At 44.3% G+C, this 23,063-nt stretch overlaps 1 protein-coding gene across 2 annotated transcripts in view; it reads right to left on the bottom strand.

Annotated features, from left to right (window-relative positions):
• Positions 1-23,063, bottom strand: part of LOC133379127 (intercellular adhesion molecule 3-like) — an 81,820-nt gene that overhangs the window by 16,256 nt on the left and 42,501 nt on the right. Inside the window, exon 6 of one of the 2 annotated variants that reach the window (XR_009761118.1) lies at positions 13,138-13,206. The gene's annotated coding sequence lies outside the window, so the exon portion shown is untranslated. Of the gene's footprint in view, positions 1-13,049; positions 13,207-23,063 lie in introns of those variants that run through there. The other variant, XR_009761117.1, reaches the window with a different exon arrangement.

The raw sequence follows: 23,063 nt of genomic DNA, 5'->3' as shown, positions 1-23,063 counted from the left end.
TTATTTTATTAATATTCATTAATTCTTTTATACAGATGCCACGCGCCACCACCTTCATGGCCTCCCATTGGGTAGTAATAAAGGTGTCTGGAGTTTCATTTTCTGTGAAATAATTTTTTAAAGTGTATTTTATAGTATTTGTGCTGCCTGGGGTGGTAAGAAGGATTGGGTTAAACCTCCAAACTGGGGAGTTTTGTTGAGTGCTCAGGTTTGAAAAGGATGCTATGATAGGGGCATCATCAGTGATTCTAATAGTCCCTATGGTGGCGCTTGCCACCCGTGTCAGTAATGTCTCTGATACTAGGATGCTATCCAGGTGTGTCTGAGTTTGATGGGTCTTCGAAGAAAAAGTGAAACTACGGTCCCCTGGGTATAGTTCCACTCAAACATCTTTTAGCCCAAATTTATGCAGCATTTGCAGGATTTGTAGTTTTTTCTTTAATGTTTTATGTTTGCCTTTAATAATTGATTTTTGCAGTTTGGATTTAACAAGCAATTCTGGATCTAGCCCTTTTAGATTTAGATTTAGGTCTCCCCCAAGAATAAAGTCCCCTTTCCCAATTTTCTTTAGTCTTCGAAATGCTGTAGTTAAGAAGTTTAATTGCCCTGAATTTGGAGCATATAATGTGCCTATTGTTATTGGATGAGAACCCTCTAATAGGCCCACTAAAAAAATAGAGCACCCTTCTGGGTCTTTGACTATTTTTTGCACTTCAAAAGGGAAATTTCTCTTGAATACAATTGCTGTACCAACTGCTAAATATTGCTTGTCAAAATAGCTATGCTTCAACAGCGTTTCAGAGGTATGGGGTGAGTGAATTTCTTGTAAGAAGGTAATATCAGGGGCCATACCTTTTATATGACAGGTTATTCTGTGCCTCTTTATGTTGTCACCTAGCCCCTTCACATTGAGGGTTAGAACTTTTACATTAGTCATAATGTCTTTGGGTTTTTTCCCGACCTCTTCCCCCCTTCTTTCTCCCCTCCCCCCTCTGCTCCCTTAACATCCACCATGTACAACCACCAATTTAACTTGGAATACATCCATCGAAGGTTTAATAATAGCAACCAAAATAAGCCACCTTTCCTTCCCCACGAGCCCCTTCCCATCCCAAACCTTACCCAATGGGGTCTAACTGATGAAACAAATGCTAAACTTGGACAACATACCAGCACCTTCCTTTCAGGGAAAAACTTAAAGTCCCTGAGTGGCGCCATTACAGGCCTGACCTTGCAGACTTGGTTGAAAACACAGAGTCCACGTCTATGCAAAAGTGCATAGATCCAGGGCGTAGCCCCTTGTGATAAACACAACTTTTTTGGGGGGAAAGGCCAAAAGGTAAAAAAGAATATGGAAAGGAGAAGACCGCTGCAAAGAGCTGCCATCTCCTTTGTTTTACCCCCTCCCCCAGATGGAACATGAGTTAAAAAGAAGAAAAAAGTCTTGGGGATACATGGGAAGGAATGAAGAAGAGGGGAGAAGACAGAACTATAATTCCCCCCTCCTTCCCCCCCATGTGCCCCCTCCCTTTAATATTAGAAGCGACCAAGATTAATATACGGGTGACTTGCATGCTATTTCTCAAACAACATTATTTGGGAGATTTAAATGCTGGAGAATTTGTCAGAAGTATGTGAGTATTGATGCACAGTCTCTTCATTTTGCATTAGAAGGACTTGATGTGAGAGATCGAGCTTCTGCATGGATATTAGCTGTTGATTCTGTAGGGGTGTGTTTGCGAGGGTGAAGGTTTTTCTTGCTGCTTTCCCAGTGCTCATTATACCTCTGTCATGTGTCATTTTTGTCAGCTTCTAGGTCTTCTTTTTGGATCCCTTCAGGGTGTTCTTTGTTGCATGCTGTCAGGAGTGATAGAGCCTCCTTCATGGTGCTCGCTGTCAGCAGCCCTCCATTCTTAGGGACAATCAATCGAAATGGGAATCCCCAGCGGTACCTGATTCCCGCCTTCTGCAAGAGGGTGGTGACTGGTTTAAAATTTCTTCGCTTTTGCAGCATATCAGGGCATAAATCTTGTAATGCCATAACAGGCTTGCCAACATACTACAAATCTTTAATCTTTCTCAGGGCTCGCATTAAATCTTCTTTCTTTGTGAACCTTGTAAAGCAAGCAATAATATCTCGTGGGGGTGCTTTATCATTGCGTTTTGCAGCTAGTGCCCGGTGAGCTCCCTCGAAATCATTTACTGATATTTCTAGGCCTGGGAGTACAGAATTTAACCATGCTGCCAAAAAGGCAGCCTTTGACGCAGAGTGTACTTCCGCCCCTTCTTTAATCCCACGAAAACGAATATGCGATCTACGTACCCAATTCTCGATGTCCTCCAGATTATTTTTTATATTTTTATTCTCATGTTGGAGTAGCAATAGTTCCTCTGAATTGGTTAGGTTCAGATCCAGTGCTTCTGATGCTGATTGCACTACATCATCTAAATGTGCAGCGAGGTCCATCAGTTTAACCTCCAAGCGCTGAAAAGAGGCATCCCAGGTACTTGCTATGTCCAATTTAAAAGACTGAAATTGCTTAGCTAGCTCTTCCTTCCATGAAGCAGCCGCGAAATTCTCATCTGCAGGTGCTGTTTTAGAGCTTTTCTGAAATCCGGGAGCCATATTGTTTAGTAGTTGTCTCTTTGCTGCGCTTGGGCCTTCTGTGTCCTGCGATTTAAAATAGTCCCCCAAAATGCCTTCTTTTCCTTTAAATATGCTGGGGAGCATTCCCCCCTCAAAATAGCTTTTATTTATGAATAAGACTATGTCCCGATTTAATATTAGGGAGGCTTTTCCATCCGGAGGGAACAGAACAGTGAAGTTATGCAGCCATTTTGCAGCTCTGCTGGCCACGCCCCCATAAGTAGGATTCCTTCTGCTTCTTTTTATATCCTGGGGTGAGGGCTGAGGGTCCCCCACATGGCTTTGCCCACCTTAGCCAGTCATCCCAATGCTCTCCTGAGTCTTGACTTCCCTTCATGGTCTCTAACAAGCCTGCCTACACTATAGAAACAGGGACTCTCCCTCTATAGTCTTATTTGGCTATATCTATAGAACATGTGGTGAGAGAGATACTATCCTTATAATATACCAGGACATAGCTACTTCATAAGAAGAGCCTGCTGGATCAGGCCAGTGGCCCATCTAGTCCAGCATCCTGTTCTCACAGTGGCCAACCAATGCCCATGGGAAGACCACAAACAGGACCTGATTGCAAGAGCACACATACCCCTCCTGCGGCTTCCAGCAACTAGTTTTCAAAAGCATACTGTCTGACTATGGTGGCAGAGCACAGCCATCATGACTAGTAGCCATGGACAACCTTATCCTCCATGAATTTATCTAATCCTCTCTTAAAGCCATCCAGGTTTGTGGCCATTACTGCATCTTGTGGGAGCAAATTCCATAGTTGAGCTATGCGCTGTGTGAAGTACTTTCTGTTTGTCCTGAATCTTCCAACATTCAGCTTCATTGAATGTCCATGAGTTCTAGTGTTATGTGAGAGGGAAAAAAACTTTTCTCTATCCACTTTCTCCATGCCATACATAATTTTATACACTTCTATCATGTCGCTTCTGACTCGCCTTTTCTCTAAACTAAAAAGCCCCAAATGCTGCAACCTTTCCTCAAAGGGGAGTTGCTCCATCGCCTTGATCATTCTGGTTGCCCTCTTCTGAACCTTTTCTAGTTCTACAGTATCCTTTTTGAGGTGAGGTGACCAGAACCATACTGAGAATCCCAAATACAGCCACACCATAGATTTATATAACGGCATTATAATATCAGCAGTTTTATCTTCAATACCTTTCCTAATGATCCCTAGCATGGAATTGCCTTTTTCACAGCTGCCACACACTGGATCAACATCTTCATAGAGCTATCCACTGTGACCCCAAGGTCTTGATCCTGGTCAGTCACTGCCAGTTCAGAACCCATGAGCGTATATGTGAAATTAAATTTTTTTGCATAACTTTACACTTGTTAACATTGAATTACATTTGCCTTTTTACCGCCCATTCACTCAGTTTGGACAGGTCCTTTTGGAGCTCTTCGCAATCTCTTTTTGCTTTATCAACCCTGAACAATTTAGTATCATCAGCAAACTTGGCTACCTCAGTGCTCACCCCTAACTCTAGATCATTTATGAATAAGTTAAAAAGCAGTTCCCAATACCGATCCTTGGGAGACTCTACTTTCTACAGCCCTCCATTAGAAGAACTGTTTGTTTATTCCTACTTTCTGCTATTTAACCAATTCCTGATCCACAAGACAGCCTCTCCTTTTATTCCATGACTGCTCAGTTCATACAGGAGTCTTTCGTGAGGTACCCTGTCAAAAGCTTTTTGAAAGTCTACATACCCTGTGTCCACTGGATCTATATGTTTGTTGACACTCTCAAAGAATTCTAATAGGTTAGTGAGATAGGGTTTTCTCTTGCAGAAGCCATGCTGGCTCTGCTTCAGCAAGGCTTGTTCTTCTATATGCTTGGTTAATTTATCTTTAATAATATTTTCGACAAGTTCAAACAGTGTTAAACTTATATTTAATAATACAAAATAATATCCAGGACTAGTAGTTCTTTTGTATGGAACACTAAAATAAGCTTTCTTGTATCCTGACTTAAGTTAGTTGATTCCCTTCCTGAAGAGCTTAACTCCTCCAAACTCTTTCCCTGTATTTCCATTCTCCCTCCTGTCTCATTCCATCTCCTCCATTTTTAATCTCTCCAACGGTCTATTTCAAGAGAAACTTTCCTCCTGCCTGACAATGACTCCATCACATTGGGCTGCTCACAATTTTTACACTCATCTTCTCTTACACCTTGATGCTCCCAGGACACTCCTAGGGACCTCTTCCCTCTCCATGAGGGTCAGGGCTATCCTAAAAAGTGTGTGCTGATGATGTCTTTATAGGCTGTAAATGCTTCCCTTTTCTTTTGGGAGGAATGCTCAGTCCACAGTCCACATGATATGTCAAAGCAATGAAAGGGGTTTTGTATAAGCTCACACACAAGACAGATACACCAGAGATGATGTCCCTGTGAACAACAGGTTGATGTCTGTGTCTGCATAAAAAAATAGCCCTTTTGCTGGATCAGATCAAAGGCCTATCTAATCTGGTGGCCAACCAGATATCTCTGGCAAGCCCATAAGCATTAGCCCACTCTTGTTGCTTGCCCTCTAGTAGGTAGAATTCAGTGGTAGGCTGCCTCTAAATCTGGAAGTTCTATAGAGCCATCATTCATAGACTTCTTGCCTCTATGAATTTGTGGAATCCCCTTTCCACCACCACCTTAAACTAGTAGCTCTCATCACATCTTGTGCCAGTGAAATCCTTAAATTGATCAAATGTTGCATGAAGAAGCCCTTTCCATGGTATGTGTTGAATCTTCCCTATCAATTATATTGAATGACCCAACGTTCTAGTATTAGATGAAAGAAGTTCCCCTCTCTATCCACTTTCTCTCCAAGCCCTTCATTGATTGCCTCTTTCTACTCCTTTCCCAGCTGGTATGATGCCCTGCAATTCAATTAACTGCAGAGGTAATACATGAAATTGTAGGGCTGCGTCTGCAATTGCAAAGCTTGAAATATATTAGGCCACCCACTTTTCTGTTCTGCTTTGCTATAATGATTCTCTTTCTTCTCCAGACCTCCCCCCTCCAACAACATTTCTGGTCCTGGGTGCCTTTCTCATCTACCCCCCCCCATATTCTAGGCTCAGGTGATTGAAGCACTTTATAAGGAGGAGAAGCAGTAAAGTGCTTACCCTTCAAGTAAGCCAAGCAGGCTGAAGCTACAGATGAGCACGTTCCACAGTTTTGGGAGACGGGAGGGAGTAGGTTAGGATGGCAGCTCAGGGTATTGGGGGAGCAGCTGGTGCTCACAATATCCCACAGCTGTAAGAGTATCAAAAGAGAAGGGAAGTTTCCCCATCACCTGAGGTTAGTATTTGAGAAAATATAGAGGATGTTATAAGCCCCTCAGCACAGGAGCCCCCCCCCAGCCCAAGGCTATGTCCATTCATGGTATTTGCCCCTGGAATCCAAGAATACGCATGACTCTCATTGTTTCCTGAGTTCTGCAGTCTCAGATGCAGAGAAGCCCTTACTCCAAAGTTCACAGTCTATTTTCAGTTTCAGAAACTTGCAAGAGATTAATTGTTGTTCAAATGTATCCTGGAGACCTGCACCCTGGCTTCCCTGAGGGGCAATGAAACAGTAGCTTATTCAAAAGAACCTGCTGCCCAGGCCATGGTGGTGCTGGTGAATGTGATGCTGCTGCCTGAGAAATCCAGCAGGGATGTAGGCTGCGGCAAGAGGCCTGGCAAAGGGAGTTGAGAAAGCAAGCTCATGGTTTAGCTGAGGGGAGGATCATACAGGCATTTGGAATGGAACCGCTAGTTCCAGTTGAAATTAAACCCCGATCCTTCAATTTGGGACTGAGTAGTCCTCCTGACGTCAATGGAGAACTGACTTTTCTGTCCTGCTCTTTGGTCTTTCTCAGGAGGACATCATGGGAAATAGCACATGTTTTTCTGAACCAAAATAGTTCCTTGAAATGGCAATTGAAGCTATCTTCAAACTGAGATATACATTTTTCAGTGGATTGTGCGTGGTGGTGGGTATTTATTCACAGCAGGACCTCATATTTCCCCCTCCATTTCTCCAGCTTTCTGAAACCAGAGTTTAAAACAGAGGTAAAAACTTCTATCATGCATGCAGCTTTTAGAGCAGTGTGAAGTCAAAATTGAAGATGACAAGATATATTACTAGTCTTGAGTTTTGATGGCTGTTTTTCAGTCACTTGAAGCATTTTATTCATTGCTGAAATTTTGTTCTCTGTTTTTCCTCCTTGGCACATCCTCTGCTCTCCTGAATTAATAGACACGCTTGGATAAAAATGGTTGTCATCATCAGGACCTAGAAGAACTATTCAGTTTCATGCTTCTTCTTTGTAGCCCCAACGTCAGCACCTTTTCACTGATGACAAATGTAAATCTGTTGATGGGTCCAGGGTTTGTTTCTTCTGAGGAGAGCCTTGGGTGAAGCCACCGCCTGACGTATGTTTTGTCAGCAGAATCACCCACCCTGCCTATACCTCTAGGGCCCTCCCCTTCTTGGCAGACAAGCTGGGCACATGAAATAGCATCATCCCACACTTCTGGTGGTGACAGACAAGGAGCCAGCATTGCAAAGGCTCCCCTGGGGAAGCATCTAAACCAGACCCTCCGATGTAGACCTTGTATTTGGGCCTGGATTACCTGGTTCTTCTAGAACAGTTGAGGACAACAAGCGAGGGATCTTTTTACTTTAAAAACCTTCTCGTAGCAGGTATAGTAGGCTTTAGGTGTGAGACAGATGCCAACACTAGAGACAGCTTAAACCTACAATATACTTATATTGGGGTCTTAATGGGGCTTGCAGACAGTTTCTTTTTTCAATCAATCTTTAATAACACCATTATTAAACATCATCAAACATCATCAAAAGATCATACAAAAATCATACAACATTTACCAGGGTTGCTGACAGTTTCTAAAGACCCAAGAGACACCATTGCTGACACCAGCCTCTGGCTTTTACCTCAGGTCAATTTCCCTAAACCTCCACTCCAGCCAATCACTCCCACAACCTAATCCAGCTGCTGAGGACAATCTGCTTCTGTACCCCAAAGCTCCTCTGGTTGTCCTTCGAGCTGCTTAGCTAACTGCTTCTAGTAGTTTAGCCAACATTAAAACCCACTTATGTCACTTCCTTCTGGAAAGTTCTCTTTACAGGGCAGCCTCTCAGTCGAAGGGTAGAAAAACACTTACTGTTGTGCCAGTGCATCGCTAGCTCTCTTTTTTCAAAACTGGGACACACGATGCTAATCAAATTCTGTCCCTTTTTACCCTTAAAACCACATCGGATCAGCTCCCCTGCATTTTGTAAAAATTCAGCTTCAGAGAGATTTTGCAACTGATTGGTAGATTGACCCCTTTGTCTTCCAGGTGTGGTCAATGGAAATGCTTTGCTGCAGGTTCAGGCAGAGACAGTGACTGGTCCAGTGCTTTGGTGTGGGTGGTCCTGAAAGGTCTACAGTCAGTAGTGGGGAAGGAAGGTGTGGCCAGCAGAGGGCAGTGTCACTTCAAAACTCAGCTGGAAAAACCATTCTGGCTGCTTTTGAAGCAACTAGTGTGCCTGCAGCTTAACTCAGTCACTGGCTCCCTTACCCTGATCTTCCCCAGACAAGTATTATCAACACACTGGGTATTATACAGTCACTTGTGGCTGTATACTATAGTCAGCATGAATTTTTCACATTCCACAATGTTAAATTGAAAATACCCCCCCATGCCATTCTGATCCTTCCCATAAGCTCATTTCAAAACAACACCTTACATAACTTATAGTCCTGAACTCAGAAACGCTTGCTTAACAACCCTCTCAATTTTCATGGCGATACACAAAACAGTCAGAGAGAATCGAGAGTTCAAAGTGTAAAAAGAGAGAAAAAAACTCAGAGCCCTTTTGGACTTTTTTCTGCCAGAGTTCTCATAATCTGTTGAAATTCATTAAAAATCAGCCATGTTCACAGAGTACCTGTAATCCTAATACTGACCTTGCCCCTACTCTGACCTTTATCTTCTGCAGTTTAAAAGTTTAAAAAAGTCTGTCTGATTTTTAATTAATTTAAGAAATTTAGCATTGAACTGAATGAAAATGTTGGACATGCTCAGTAAGAACCAACTGTCAGTGTTCTAAAAACCAGACTCACCGCTGCTGGGCTTGCCTAATCAGGGGGCCACACCCACACCAGACCTTTATTTTACTTTAGACAGTCATGGCTTCCCCCAAAGAATCCTGGGAAGTGTAGTTTGTGAAGGGTGCTAAGAGGAGACGCCTATTCCCCTGACAGAGCTCCAGTGACCAGAGTAGTTTAACAGTCAGCCACTCTGACTGAAGATCTGTGAGAGGAACAGGGCCTCTCCTATCAGCTCTCAGCACCCTTCAGCAACTGACCTTCCCAGGATTCTTTGGGAGAAGCCATAACTATCTCAAGGAAAATAAAGGTCTGGTGTGGATGTGGCCAGGGACAGCTTTGGTTTAAATTTGGGTGGGGGGCTACATGTGCCTGCTGTAGAATAAAAAGGGGGGGAAACTGGAAAAACAGTGATACAGTTCACATTGTTTTCCTTTTGGAAAGAAAAGGGGCTTCCCCTCTGCCCAGTGCCCACCCACCCAATCTCCTCCCCTCCCCCCTTCCTGCCCTCCTCCTCCCTCCCACCCCTCCCCAGGTCAGTTTCACATATCCTAAGCATGATTACACAGGAGTAAATCCCACTGAACTCAAAAATCATGCAAATGATAAAACCTGCCCTCCCCTGCTCCTCCCTCCTATCCCCTCCCACTTGCCCCTTCCCTCTCCCTTCCTTCACCCCTCCCTTCCCCTCCCCATCCCCTTCCAATCCCCTCCTCCCCCCTCCACCTTCTCCTCTGCCACCTCCTCCTCCCCCATGGTCAGTTTTACCTATCCTAGTTCTACTACCTGGGAGACCAGGGTTCAAATCCCCACATAGCCATGAACCTCACTGGGTGACCTTGGGCCAGTCACTATCTCTCAGCCTCAGAGGAAGGCAATGGTAAACCACCTCTGAATACCACTTACCATGAAAACCCTATTCATAGGGTCACCATAAGCTGGAATCAACTTGAAGGCAGTCCATTTCATTTTCAAACATGATTGCACAGGAGTAAATCCCATTGAACTCAATAAGTATGCAAATGATCAAACCTGCCCGCCCCTTCCCTCCCCCTTCCTTCACTCTCCCCCTCCCCTTCCAATCCCCTCCTTCCCCTCCCACTCCTTCTGCTCCCCTCTCCCCTTCTTCCTTCCCTCTACTCTCCCCTCCCCCTCTTCCTCCCCCATGGTCAGTTTTACCTATCCTAAGCACGATTGCACGGGAGTAAATCCCACTGAACTCAATAAACATGCAAATGATCAAACCTCCCCTCCTCCTCCACCTCCTGCCTGCTCCCCTCCCCCTCCTCACAATATGCCATCACTCACCCTATGTTCAGAGGCACATTACCAAATTCTTCCAAGCTACACAGGAGATAGATTGGACTGTGAAAGACCAACTCAAATTGTGTTTATATTTTTAAAAATTTGTAGGGCAGTCCAATATCTCAGAGAAGAGGTCAGGTCTCCTGCTCCCCTGGTGCATTCACTATAGCTGCCCAATTTCCCTGCTTTTTAAAGTTTGATATAAATATCTGTGGGCTATAGGTATGTTCTTAAACCGCAAGGTTTTTGCCTATTAGTGAATTAATATACATACCTTTAGCTATTTCTTTAGCTATTTTCTGGTCTTATTTCTCACACTATTTTCATCAAACTCCCTATATCTTCTCAATTCCCAGCTGACTCTAACCAATTCTCCTCCAATTGAGCTCCTCATGGATAGTTAACTCCCAAATGATTAGAACTTCCAAGCCAATCAGAGTCTGCTGTCACCCAGACCAATCAGAATGAATTTACCTGATCCAGACCCCATCTAATAAAATCATAACGCAATTGTGTCTCTCTCCTCTCAGAACCTGTCATGAAGCAGCCACTGCTAAGCAGGCTTGTAACAACACAAGGCCTCATGACAGCCCCAGATTTCACAATATATTGTTGCGCGCCTCCCCCAATCTCCAAGTGGCGAGATTTCAGGGGTCCCTGCGCTCCTCCAGGGTTTGGTTTCCTTTGGGAAGAAGGTCAGTGGAGACTGCGGTGTCTTTATGAAATATGGTTTATTTATTTACACACATTCCAACCTGAGCTTAAGATGGAGGGGTTCAAGGCATCAGCAGTCCAATATCCAGCTTTTCCATCTGGGTTACAGGAGGCACCCCAAATGCCATGGTGCAGAGAGCCAGTCTCTCTCTGCCTCCCTTCAGTTTTCAGCAAATCTCTTGACACAACTCAAACTACAAGCCTCTGCTAAGCTCCAGGAGGGGGGGGGATCCTCTCCTGAAGAGTGTCAATGACAAAAGGGTCTCCCTGGCCCATTCACCATTGCTAGGCAACTGATCGGCCCATTATCTTACCTGGCCAATCTATTTGGTTAACAAAAGACTCATTTGACCAGCAGAGAGTTCCTCATTCCAAGGCACAGGATTCAAAATCAGAGGCTGGAAAGGGAACCCGCAGGAATCATTTATCCTAACCCCCATGCTCATAACAATATATATATATTTGTTCTAACACAAACATATATACAGCAATTCTGCACAGGATCACTGCCCCACCAACCTCAATCTGCCCCCAACCAGCCACCACCTACCTGCCTGCCTTCCACTTTACAACCAGTGCAGAGGCTGGAACTGCCTGCCAGCTTCCTCCTCTCTAGGCTGCATGCATATCACACACACACACACACACACACACACACACACACACAGAGAGAGAGAGAGAGAGAGAGAGAGAGAGAGAGAGTGCACTGTGCTGATCAATGAACAAATTCAAAAGCTTAACAAAACAACAGAACACAAACACACACTAAAAAGGCAATAACAGAGTTAACAATGCAAATCTAAAAACACATCCATTGAGCTAAAAGCATGACAGTAGTCTCATAAGGCTAAAGCACACATCCAGCTCAGACTTTCAGTGCTCAGTTAAAAAGATTACACCATTAAAACAATTAATTAAACCTTTAGAAGTCTGCGTGGTGTGAATTTTGATTCAGTTCACATTTCAAACCAAATTTATCAATTTGCACTTTCCAAAGCAACATGAGAATGGAAACACAGGCTTTCTTCAAAAATTCACACTTATTCATATTTTGTGATGCAGTTCGCCAACCACATGTTTATGGAAATGCACCCATTAGGGGAAAGTGTGCATAAAAATGAATATATTAGTGGAAATAACATGCAAAAATGCATTAAATGAGAAGAAATTGTTTGTAAAAATACATACATTATTCAAAACTGCCTACAAATAATTGTTTATTAGGAAAAATTCACACTAAAATGCTGGAGAATTTTCATGAGGATTTTTTTTTTAATTGCAAATTTCTGCAGAACTGTGGAGAACTGAATTTAAGATTGGGTAAATGAGAAATTGAGAGGACTGAAATTGACAGATCTTTCTATGCCTAGTGTGAACAGAAAACATGTTTGGCACTGAAAATATATTGAATTAGGGTCCAGGCAAACATGCAGGAGAGAGCATTCTGCAACCTAGGGTGGGACATAAAAGAGAAGGTCCTCTCCCTGATAGCCACATCACAGTAAGGGATGCATTAAAAAATCTAATGCAATCAATATGGGAAGCTCCCATGAAACCATATCCCGGCCTAGACAGAAATGTATATATATTTTTCAATGCCCATATTTTCAGCCAATCCGGGCTACCTATGTTCTGCTCTGCCTTTTGCTGCTTGTCCAATCCCTGTCCAGTTCAGGCATCCTGCCCAATGACCACACATACCAAGGCATACAAACTTTAGGAGGAAATTAGTCATCTGTAAAAATAGTCACTGCCTTTTTTTCTACCTGCCAGTGTTCTGCAGTCCTACCTGAGTTGCATTTTCCCCACCCGCCCCTGGTTTCCATCTCAGTCCCCAATGACAATGACAATTCTAAATAGTTTGGCTTCCTTGATTACCATGTGTGGGACAATCACTGGGAAACTAATGTACAGGCAGGTCTTGCCTTCTGCCCTCCTTGAAGGCAGATTCAGGAGCGTGCCCTTTGGGGAGCGCCTGTGCCCTTGTGAGTCAGGGGAGGTGGAAACAATTGGTCACATGTTGTTTTATTGTTCCTTTTACTGTGATTTTAGAGTTTTTTTATTACTCCAATTTTAATAAAAATCCCAGGTAGATCGGATCTATTTTACTTAGAGTATTTGTTGTCTGACCGGAACCCCCAGGTCACAATAAAAGTAGCCAGTTTTTTTGCAGCAGTTATTGATTGTCGAAAAGTAATGATTAAACAATACTCCTTTTAATTTTAATATTTTAATTCTATTGTTTCAATATGCAGTATGAGGGTATCTCACAAGAGTGATTATGTTTAATGCTTCTTTGTATATGTTCAGTTTGGTCTATGACCGTAAATAAAAATCAATCAGTCAATCAATGCACAGTTAGGGACTTACTAAAATAACATTCGTGTTCTTTGATGATTGGAAATCTCTTCCTTGCCTTTGGAAGGTAGCACTCTTCAGCTAGGAGAGGCAGAGAAACAGTTTGTCACAACAAGTTTGAATATAGACACAGAGGGGGACAGATAGTTTTTGCTTGAGATGATTACAAATGAAGCATCACTGGCATGCAGTAGCTCTTTGAGAAACTGATACATATAACAGGAGTGGAATATCTTTTCGCCCAGCAGGCCAGATCTTTATCTCCCACCACCACCACAGACAAGTTGATGGGGGCCAATTTTCTGTCAATAATAATAATAATCTGATGTCAAAGTTGACCTGTGGGGTAGGGGAGGGGTCTGCTTTGTCAGTGCATTCCCCACAGGGAACATGCTTGCAAAGCAGGGTGCAGCAGGATTGAACCCCATCCCCTGGCCATCAGCTGATGTCATCCAATGATGTCAGTTGATTGACAGGTGGATATGGTTTGGGGGAAATGGGCCTAATTGGACCCTTAGGTGGGCCAATATTGGCCCACAGGCCAGAGGCTCCCCGTTCCTGTGATGTAAGATTAGTTACTGTGCTGCCAGTTTGTAGGCTTTCAACAAATTATTCCTCTTCTTCAAATATCAAGCTGGGATATTCTAGTCAATTGTAAAAAGCTACCATCAGGCTCTTTTGTCACCTCCATCTCAAAGGGGGGTCACTTATGCATCACCAAAAGAGAGGAAATGCCTTGCCCAAAGAGAGGACAAATGAGGACTCTGACCTGCATAAAATTTGTATATGTTAATTTAAATGTATAGATGCAAATGTATAATTAATTACAGTGATTTAATGGAAATACAATATGTCACACCATACGTGGGAAGACTGTGACCAGGTGACCCATGTGCCTGCAGGACTGTCTTTCAATAGCCCTCCAAACAGAGGATTGACTGCTATGAAATAGGACATAGGGCCACCCAACAGTCTCATCCCTGAAATGTTTGCCATGCCACTCTGGATGCCTGGAGCAGCTCCTTTCTCTATTTTCTTCTTGTCCCTTGCTACTCGACCTTTAAGACCCACTTCAGCAAAGCCTATCCTAAACAACTGCCTCATCTTGACTGCATTTCTGCTACCTTTGGCTGAGGAGATGGGAAGCAACAACTCCAAACTGGATTTCTTTTCCTCTTCCAAAATTGACAAAACTGTCCTTATCAGGCTCCACACAGGCATGTGAGGTATGACACAGGTTTCTGTATCTTGGAGTAGCCATAAAAGGCCATTAATAAACACTTTTATCCACCACCACGTGCCCAGACTGTATCAGATCCTAGAGAAGAAGTTTCCAAACTGTAGTTGAGCTTAATTCAGGTAGTGTGTGGCATGTCTGTAAAAAAAAACTAAACATTTTACAGCATCTAGAACTGAGCATTACCGCTGCTACTATAGGCAGAAAGTTTATTAAGTGGTCAGCCAAGACCCTCAGCAATTTTCAGGCAGTCCCAGGAAGAGGAAGTTTGGGAACAGCTGTCCTACAGAAAGAGGACCATTTTACAAAACTGTCGAATGCTTCCAGGTACAGTATGTTGATGCCATGCTAGGCTGCCCTGGGCTAAGACTATAAGGTAGCATGCTTGAAAAACAACAACTAAGGGCCATAGCTCAGTGACAGAGCATCTGCTTGGCATGCAGAGGGTCCCAGGTGCAATCCCCAAGTGCATCTCCAGGTAGGGCTGGTTGAACTATTTTGTTACCAGCTGCTGTATCATCGCTGTCTCCAGCTCCCGTTGCTGTGGGCTTGGCTCTGAGTTCATCACAGCTCTGATTATATTCTACATGCAAGTTCCATCTATAAGCACTGTTGATTGTAGAAAAGGAATCTTATGTTAACTTCTGACTGTGGGGTGTGCATGGATGTGTGGATGTGTGGATGTGATGGAAATTGCACTGATTTTAATTTTAATTTGAGTTAAATTAATTTGACAGTTGCAGAGTGTGATAGAGGCGGGTCTCCGGTTTATTATTGCTTTAGGGTGGGTGGCCTGTCTGATCGGCGGTCGGGGATAGGGGCATGTGCAAACCGGGGGGATGTGACAGGGAGGGTGAGGGGCCAAACTATAGAAAAAGTGGGCGGCAGACGCTGGAATGGTACTGCTGGCAGACCAGGCCAGATTAGGGGAACTGGGGATAGATGCTTAATACCCATCCCATGTTCCGGGTCTGTCCAGAACCAGACGACAACTGGGGGATGCAGGATTCCTACCGACCTTCGACTGCTGTTGTGTAATGCCAGGTCTGTAGTACAAAAAACATCACACATCCATGATATTATCCTGGATGAGTGGGCAGACCTGGCATGTATTACGGAGACCTGGCTGGATGAGGTCTCAGCCCCCATTCTTGAGGCTATGTGCCCGCTGGGTTTCCATTACGCACAGCAGCCGAGGGTAGGAAGGCGGGGAGGGGGAGTGGCAGTCATCTATCGGGAGTCTTTAGTTTTTACCAGACCTCCTCTTCATAGGACTAAGTTTGTTGACTGCATGTACTGGAGGTTGGGCCCGAAGGGCAGTTTGGGGATTCTGCTTGTGTACCGCCCACCCCGCTGCACGACTGACTCCCTGGCCGAGGTGCTGGAGGTGGTCTCGGCTGTACGGGCATTGTCCCCAGAATTATTGGTGCTGGGTGACTTCAACGTGCATGCCGAGACCACTCTCATTGGAGCCCCTCGGGATTTCTTGGAAACCATGGCTTCCTGGGAACTGCACCTTAGTAATATTGGGCCCACCCATGTAGCCGGTCATGCTCTCGACCTTGTGTTTGTCCTGGGAGAGGAGAGAAGTGCTCTGAAGTTGGGGGTGATTTCTTCCACCCCTGTGTCATGGTCAGATCACTACTTGGTAAATATAGACTTCTCGATGCCACACACCCTCCGCAGGGGAAAAGGACCTATTAGAATGGTCCGCCCCAGACGCCTGATCGATCCAGAAGGATTCCTGACTGCGCTTGGGGAATTGGAACCTGCTGAAGGCCGCCTGGTCGATGCCCTGGTGATAGAGTGGAACGAGGGAATAACCAGGGCATTGGACCGGGTGGCTCTGAAACATCCTCTCCCCCTGAATAGAACTCAGTTAGCACCATGGTATACACCACGGTTGCGTAATCTGAGACGGGAGGTGAGACGACTAGAACGCCGGTGGCGGAAATCACATTCCGAAGATGTCCGGACACAGGTTAGAGCAGCAGTAGCTGCCTACCAGGTGGCAGTGAAGGCAGAAAAGAAAAAGTTCTTTGCTGCCTCCATTGCATCCGCAGAGTGCTGTCCCAGGAGGTTGTTCCAAGTGGTCCGAAGCCTGGTCGTTCCAGTTGCCCAGGAACCCTTGGAACAGTCAAAGGCCTCCTGTGACAAATTAGCAAAGCACTTTGCTGATAAAATCGAACACTTACAGAACTTGATCCCGTACGCCGTGGATACAGTGGATGAACCAGAGTTGGCCAGTTGCAAGCCGGTTAAATGGGATCTGTTTCGGCCTCTCCCTTCTGAGGATGTGGACAAGGTACTCTCAACTGTAAAGCCTACCACATGTCTAAATGATCCTTGCCCGTCATGGCTCCTTGTGAGCTGCAAAGAGAAATTGGGTGAGGGGATTAAGGCGGTGGTTAATGCATCCCTAGAGGAGGGTGTAATGCCATTAGCCCTCAAGGAGGCAGTCGTGAAGCCCATCTTAAAGAAGCCCTCCTTGGATCCCCAAGTTTTGAATAACTTTCACCCTATTTCAAATTTACCATTTCTAGGCAAGGTCATTGAGCGAGTGGTGGCTAATCAGCTGTCGGCACACTTGGATGAAACGGATTATTTGGATCCATACCAATCGGGTTTCAGGACTGGACATGGAACTGAAACAGCCTTGGTCGCTCTGGTGGATGATATGAGGAGGGCATTAGATAGGGGAGAATTCACCTTTCTTGTCCTCCTCGTTCTCTCAGTGGCTTTTGATACTGTCGACCACAGTATCCTTTTACATCGCCTGGAGGGACTGGGAATAGGAGGCACTGTACTGCAGTGGTTCCGCTCCTTTCTCTCCGACAGGTACCAACAAGTAGCATTGGGGGAGGAGGTTTCAGACCCTTGGCCTCTCAATTGTGGTGTGCCACAGGGCTCTATCCTCTCTCCCATGCTATTTAATATCTATATGAAGCCGCTGGGGACTATCATTAGGAGATTTGGGCTGCAGTGTCACCAGTATGCAGATGACACTCAGCTCTATCTCTCATTTAAATCCTCACCAGAGTTGGCTGTGGAGACCATGTCCAAGTGCCTGGAATCTGTGAGTGGATGGATGGGAAGGAACAGGTTGAAGCTGAATCCTGATAAGACCGAGGTGCTACTCGTGGGGGACAAGGGAAGGTTGGGAGATATTGACTTGATGTTCGATGGGGTGAAACTGCCCCTAAAGGACCAAGTCTGCAGCCTAGGGGTTGTCCTTGATTCCAAGCTGTCCATGGAGGCTCAGATTTCGGCAGTGAGCCGGGCAGCTTGGTATCAATTACACCTCATACGTAGACTGCAACCCTACCTCCCTGTTCATCAGCTCCCATTGGTGGTACATGTCCTGGTCACCTCTCGTTTGGACTACTGTAATGCGCTCTATGTGGGGCTACCCTTGAAAACGGTCCGGAAACTACAACTTATACAAAATGCGGCGGCTCGACTACTTACAAACTGTTGTCGCCGGGAGCACATCACCCCAGTGCTGTTCGATGTGCACTGGCTCCCAGTTGTTTTCCGGGCCCAATTCAAGGTGTTGGTATTAACCTTTAAAGCCCTACACAGTCTCGGCCCAGTTTATCTGATGGAGCGCCTCCAATGCCACCAATTATGCCGCCCGACAAGATCAGCCACACAGGGCCTTCTCTCAGTCCCACCAACTAAAACAGCTAGGCTGGTGGGGACTAGAGAGAGGGCCTTCTCAGTGGCGGCCCCCACTCTCTGGAACTCCCTCCCATATGATCTTTGGCATGCCCCTTCCCTGAATGTATTCCGCCAGGCCTTGAAGACCTGGCTTTTCAGACAGGCCTTCGGGACTTCCGGGGAGGGTTAATCTTTTTGACTAATTGCCTGCTACTCTGAACTGTCACTGTTTTACTGTTTTATTGTTGTACTGTATTTATTATGATGTATTTTAACTGAGTTGTACGTCGCCTAGAGTGGCCATTGGCCAGATAGGCGACTTATAAATTATTATTATTATTATTATTGAACTCCTGCCTAAAATCTTAGACACTGCCTATCAGTGTAGACAATTCTGAGTTATATGGACTAAAGGTCTAGTTCAAAAAAAGCAGTTTCCTATGCTCTCCCACTGAGATAAAACAAACCCATTGTTTGCACTCTCCTTAGCATGACCCAATATGCTGGCAGCCTTAACCAAGAACTTCCCATTTGCTTTTGTACCTTGATAAGACCTTATTTTTCTTCTCCATAAAACTTCACAGGAAGAACATAGCATGATGGATGGTCCCTCCCTGATGCAAGAGCACCTGTATGTTTGTGTAAGACTGAAGTACACAAAGTAGGTAGGCGGTGATAGGATGGGTAGCTGAGAAGAGTGTGACTCTTCCCTTTGGGTGGGCACCAGATCCACCACTTGGGCCAAATGAGATGAGACATTAATTGTCTGGATGCAATTGACATGCACAATTGTGTAATGGAAATGGCAGAGGTGGGGTAGCTTGAGAAGTCTGGGACCCTAGAAGTGGGGAAAGGGAGTTTTTCTCTCCCTGCCGCAGTCCTGACAAAAACCTGACATAATTGCTGTCAACGGAGACTTCCCTTGAAATGCAAATAGCAGTTTCAGAGAAGAAAAATTTGTGGGGATCATGACAGAAAGAGAAACATAAACTTTTCCCTTTCTCGTCCCATGGTCCTGAAGCCCCTACTGCTTACCCACACCTGCTATTTAAATAAATGGGGGAAATGTGCATGTTAATTGCTCTCACACAATTAACATTACATCTGGCTTGGTCCTTCATGTATCTGTAGTGCTTTCATAAGTCCATAAGAGCCTTGCTGGATAAGGCTAATGGGCCATCTAATCCAGCATCTTGGTCTCCCAGTGGCCATCCAGGTGCCTCTGGGAAGCCCACAAGCAGGGCCTGAGTTCAGCAGCACTCTCCCTACTTGTGATTCTCAGCAACTGGTATTCAGAGACATACTGCCTCTTACAGTGGAAGGAAAATATATAACAGTATCATACATGCAGAACATTAAACCACATAGCCTGGGAACACATGGCGGCTTCTGGATGCTGGAAAGACCCCAAAGACAACATCAAACACTGGTGACAGATCTTCTGGTCTTTGCAACCTCAAAGGGAATGAAACAACGGTTGCTTTTGAAAATGTACCAACTTTTAATTCCTGTTCAAGAAGTGGAAAAAAGTAGGCTTGCTTAAATGAGGAGCCCCATCTCAAAAGGGGAGTTATAGAAAGGTTTTTTTAAAAAAATATAAATTGTGAAACAGCAAAATAGAATAATATCCAATAAAATTAAATTTCATTTCAGTCCCCCGATGTAACCCCATAATCCAGCAGCAACCCAAACAGGCATCATCTACATGTCGCTGCTCCCCTCCACCATACTGTTGCAAACAGGTTCTTGGTTGCAGACTACCCATAAGACATCTGGTTGGCCACTGTGAGAACAGGATGCTGGACTAGATGGACCATTGGCCTGATCAACTAGGCTTTTAAGTAGAGAACTTATCCCAGTATGCATCTGTTTTGGAATTGCTTTTAAGAAGTTTTTAATTTGTTAAAAAATAATGTTTTTAAGATGTTTCCTTTTAAGCAGTTTATTTTTGAGATGTTTTAAGATGTTTTCAGTGTTTTGTCCCTTGTTTGCAGCCCAGGGCTGCTTCTCCTTAATTAATTGTCATCATCATCATCCAGAAGGGCTCTTGCATGTTCTTCTTTTCTTTGGCTCTTCCTGACTTTGATCTGGATAGATAAGCTGAGTGCTAACTGTTATACATGTATGCTTCATAAGACCTAGGGGTGGCTTAGGGCACAATCCAACTGCTATTAATGCTGGGCTATTAATGCTGAGGGGAGTTGGATGTGGCAGACCTCCAGCTGAGCCAGGCTAGGCCGGGCTAGGCTGGCATAAGTCCCTCATTCCAGCTGACTCAGCTGGAGGTCTACAGGAGAAGCCCAGCTTGGTGGAAGTAGAGCTGGCAGAAGAGGTCTGGAGGTGTGTTGGAGAAGGGGCCAAGAGGGGGATTTTACATGACATCCAGGTCCCGTTCAGTTCCCTCCCACAGCCCTCTGTCCCAACAGCTGGTACACTGGGAAAAGGGGTGGCAGAAAGATTTTGTTTCCTTCTGCCGCACCCTGCCAGCACAGCCAGCATCCTCCCCTCCAAGAGGCCTCTGAGCAGCATCTGGATGTGGTGGCTCCTTTCAGCAACTCTGCCGGCTTTGCTCCCACCAGCCTCAAGCAAGCTGATTTGCTCTGCCTGTGTATTTTAATCAGAGCTTGGAAAAGTTACTATTTTAAATTTCAGCTCCCATCAGCCCCAGCCAGCATGGCCACTGGATTGGGCTGATGGGAGTTGTAGTTCAAAAAAGTAACTTTTCCAAGCTCTGATTTTAATGTATATTTGTGTTTATCTGTCACTGCATTAGTCATGTTAGGGTTTCTCTCTCACTCTTTTTAGGGGGAAGGTGCATTGTGCCTATGCTAGTTTGGCAATCCTGTAAATCAGAGGTTCCACTGCTGTAAGGAAAGGAAAGCACTGAGGCCACAAATGGTGTTAATCCTACTACCAATTTGAGATTCTGTTTGCAGGGTGGGCAGAGCAATCCGATTACCCTGGGACTGGAGACACAGCAACACTATGCTGGTGAAACAGACACCATATGCAATCTGTATCAGCCCAGAAGGGGTAGGGAAAATACAGACAAGAAGAAAATACAAAATCTGTGTTTTCCGCCAGTGTACTCCTCCTGCATATCTGTCACAGAGGCAGCATATCTGGTGTCCTGCCAGCATAGTGGGGCTTCCATCAAATAATTATCCAATTGCCCCTCATCTGGCCTCTCTCAAGTTCAAGGCTGTGTCCTAAGTGACTGACTGTTCAAACATCTTTGTTGCAGCTAAATATATAATTCAAATAGACTTTTCCTTTCAACCTAATTATTTTAATACGTAATTAGTTTTTCCAGTTCTCAAAGGGAATTTAGCACAAAGACAAAACATCACTAGCAAATGGAACAGCAACATAACTATTGACTTGCAGGTCCTGCTGAATAAAAACAATGAATTTTTAGAACAGAAAAATCCTGTTATTTAAATAAACCAGCTGAGTCACTTGTTCCAGAAATGTTTGTTTGATTTGGAAGCCTGCTGCAGATCTGATATTTAACTCACTCTCCTCTTAATGCAAAAAAAGGGGGGGAGCAATTATTTCTTGCTGTTTTTGAGCCAAGTTTTCAACTACTGGAGAACTTCTTTGGAATTTAAGTAGGTGTCAATGTCCTCTGATAAGGACTATTTCAGGCCCACAAATATTCCACAGAATTTCCCAGGTTGGCTATGTATTTTCCATGAGTCATTTTCCTCAGAAAAACATCCAGGAAGCAAAATGTAACTGATACCAATAACACAAATCAAGTCTGAACATTCCATTGATGAATGTGTTGGAATTGCTTTTTAATATATTTTTAAACCTTTTTTAAAATGTTTTTAAAGCTTTTAAAAAATGTTTTTAAAGAAGTTTTGTTTTAATATGTTTTAATGGTGGTGGTGTTTTAATATATTTTGAAGTCTGTTTTTATGAAGTTTTAAAGTGTTATTAGTGCTTTTGTTTGCCTCTCTGGGCTCCTACTGGGAGAAAGGGCGGAATATAAATCAAATAAATAAATAATGAGGGTGTTCCCAGATCCAGCTGAAGTGACTGGATCATTCCTCTTCACCTGCTTAGGAAGCTTCAGTAGGGAACATTTAATCTAGCCTACTTGTTTCTGGCAAGAAGGGTTTGAGTGACCTCAGGCCAGGCCAGTCATCAGAAGGCCACTGTAGGAAAAAGGGAGCCTAGTGTTGTGGAGATGATAGATGGGAGCACTCAGGAGTAATGGTGGATGCCTCTGAAGACTGCAGTTCTAAACACACTTACTAAGCCCCATAGAATTCAACAGGACTTACTTCTGAATAAATATAGTTAGGATTGTGCTGTTGGTAAAGCTTGACTAGGGATCCTCTGCAAAGATATCCATATCAAAGCAGGGTTGGCAACCCTGTACCTGGAATGCCCTACCTGTCGTTTAACATGGCTGCTCCAAACTCCTTCACAGACTAGACCCTTCACTGGAGAGAGAAGTTTGAGAAATTAGTAAGAGCTAAGAAGATTCTCTACCTTTCCAATTTACATGCAGGCAAAATTTATTAAGTGGATTCACACAATACGTTTAAAGCACATCCAACTCGCATTTAAAGCGCACGACTTCCCCTAAAGAATCCTGGGAAGTGTCGTTTCCCCCTCACAGTTACAGTTCTCATCACTCTTAACAAACTGCAGTTCCCATGATTCTGTGGTGGGATTCATGTGCTTCAAATGGGTGTTGAATGTGCTTTAAATGAATGGTGTGGATCTGCCCTAGGTATGATGTTCATTCAAGAGTCAATTGAAAAGAACAATTTTAAAAGATACTTCTTACTCTTACTCATTTCTCAGACCTCTTTCTGAAGTGAAGGGTCATATCTGTAAAGATGTTTGGAGCAGCCACATTAAAAGATAATGGCAGGGTATTCCAGGCAGGGGGTTGCCAACCCTGCTTGGATATGGATGTCTTTGCAGAGGATCCCTAGTCAAGCTTTACCAACAGCACAATCCAAATTAGTGGCTCATCCAGATGACTGTAAAATGTGTGACACAATCGCTTTGTGTTTTCATT

The sequence above is a fragment of the Rhineura floridana genome, chromosome 3 (genome assembly GCF_030035675.1).
Source record: "Rhineura floridana isolate rRhiFlo1 chromosome 3, rRhiFlo1.hap2, whole genome shotgun sequence".
Classification (NCBI taxonomy): domain Eukaryota; kingdom Metazoa; phylum Chordata; class Lepidosauria; order Squamata; family Rhineuridae; genus Rhineura; species Rhineura floridana.
This window is presented reverse-complemented; position numbering and strand designations above follow the sequence as displayed.